The sequence below is a fragment of the Merops nubicus genome, unplaced genomic scaffold (assembly GCF_000691845.1).
Source record: "Merops nubicus isolate BGI_N331 unplaced genomic scaffold, ASM69184v1 scaffold47269, whole genome shotgun sequence".
NCBI lineage: Eukaryota > Metazoa > Chordata > Aves > Coraciiformes > Meropidae > Merops > Merops nubicus.
The window spans coordinates 3,645-6,092 of record NW_008632604.1 but is presented as its reverse complement, the minus strand read 5'-3'; positions in this window follow the sequence as shown (position 1 = coordinate 6,092).

The window sequence follows — 2,448 nt, the reverse complement described above, 5'->3', positions numbered from 1 at the left end:
TTCCCTAGCAAAATATTTCAGGATGAAAAAAAAAGCAGCTTGCCTTTCCTCTACATCAGTATTTCTCTTTCCCATTTACAGGAAAGTTCTCCTTTCCCATGCTTATTTTTACTGAAAGTAAACAAGAAAAAAAATCCTTTTAAGTCACAGCATGTGGGCGGCCAAGGAATTGCAGGGTTTTGTTTTTTAAATCACGGCGTAGTTGTCGGTCCTGCTTTCTGTCTTTTCTATCATGGTCTGTACTATTGCTAAGTGTTTTTTTTCAACAGCAGTTGAAAAGAAGTCTGTATTCAAAAAGTCTAGCTGCAAATATCTCACTTGTCTCTTGCTGGAAGATATGACCTTGCCATTTACACACTTTGTCAGATCTATTTTGCTGCATTTTTTCTTACAAACAGGCTCTGTGCTGGAAATGAAAGGGTTTTGGTTTTTTTAAGAGGTATACTGCAGATACCTTTTCCCTGAAGAAAGCAAACAGAAGTTTTAATTAATTCATCCAAACCATCCAAAACTAGAAAAATAAATACCAATGATATCCAAATCACATGTTGAATGTTAAATTCAGCAGATATTTACTTGCCTTTGATTACAAATTTTACCTTCTGATGAGAGTTCAGAGGCAATCTCTTAGCAGTGAACAAAGAAGCATCCACTCTGAGCATGCCACCAGATACTACTCACTGACCAGAACACAAAAAGCTTTTGCTCTTTGTCAACAAAATAATACTTTTCTCCCTCAGTCACATAAAACATAAATAACAGTAGTTAAAGGGAGCAGGACCCTGTTAATGCAACATCATACATCATCCTATTAAATGGTCAGATTATTTTGTGACAAGTGGAAATTTGGCACAATAAAAATTCGCTGCTTAAAAGGCTCATGGCTATAAAACAACAATAAAAAAAAAAAGGAATGGGACAATACAGGCCAAATATCCAAGTCTCACAGCAAGGCAGCACATCAGACAACCCTCATCTTCCCATTTTCAAAATGGTCTTTGAACAAAACAGTATCAAGGCTGGTTTTATTAGGTTTTGGTAGGCAATTTTTAGATTTAGAGTTTAATTTTTATGAGATAAGATTTAAAAATTACACACAGGGCACAACGGATGTCTCCATTTGGAACAGACAGCTGGCTGCAGACAGGGCCAGGTTCTGCACGCTTTGGAACACACTGTGCTGCAAATGTATTAGCCCTCAGCAGTTGCAGAATATAAAAAGAAAATAAGGTTAAAAGACCCAAACACAAGGGGAGGACTATTCCAGCAGATCACAGAATATCTTGAGCAAAAAAATAGGGCCACGCTTTTTCCTTTCTGAAATTACCTGAGGGGGAGTCATTAACCCCCAGTTCTCAAACTACTCTGTTTGAAGCTGTGCAACCTTTGGGCTGTTCTAATACACTTCTCACCGATCTTCAGCAAGAATGCAGAAGTTATGAGCTGGGTAGTCTGAACCAGAGCAACCCTCTGGAGCAAATATGCATCTATTTTGCTAGTATAAAATAACAAACAGCCACTGCATTTTAGTCAAAAAGGAGAACAGGCTTCAATGCCAAGTAAAAAAAGTGGGGGAAATTGTACTCCAGAAAAGCAGTATGGCTTCAGAAGTTAAGATTCTCAGTCACTGGATTAGTTTGAAGTACTTTCAGCACTCAAACAGTACAGGGAATTCTTTGGGGAAAAAGAAAGAAGTAACTGCATTGCTTCAATTCTATAAAATTATTAAGTGAAAATAATGCAAGTGTCAGTGCAAACAATTACATCAAACGCTCTCCCCCTTGATCAGAATGCAAATAACTGCAAGTTGTCACAGAGTACCATCTGTCCTCTGGAAACATCTATACAGATACCAACACCTGAGGGAAAAGGGAAGAACTTCCCAAACATCCAGTCTTCTAGTGCTTATCTAGTCGACAACATTTCCCTTATTCATTAAAGAAAATTCCATTAGAACACATCCAAAAGATGAACAAGAACACTCCTACAGATACTGTCTGGGGCAAGCCATGGGATGTGACAGGGGCAACCAATACAAAACAGTCAAAAAAAATTCCCTGTGATCACCTCTCAAGGCAGGCTATGTAGAACTTTTGGACGAGATGAACTTCTGATGCCCCTCCCACTCTGAATCTTCTTATAATCACAAAATGAAAGAGTCCAGTAACTAGGTTTTCCAGTTGAAAGACACTGATTCAGAGAGCTTAATCTATACATTCTGTCTTTGACTTCCAGTCAAATATCAAAGCTGCAGTCGCCTGAATACGTTGCTCAGCACAGTGTAAAAGTTGTCAGTGCACAACAGCATTCAGGTTCTTAAACTGCAGGGAAAAGATGCTATGCCAAATACAGCATAATTCTGCTTCCCTTAAACTGTCATGTATGATAGAAGGACCAGGTAGGGAGCTCTTAGGTTTTCTCCACACAGTACCTTCTGTACATCATTGC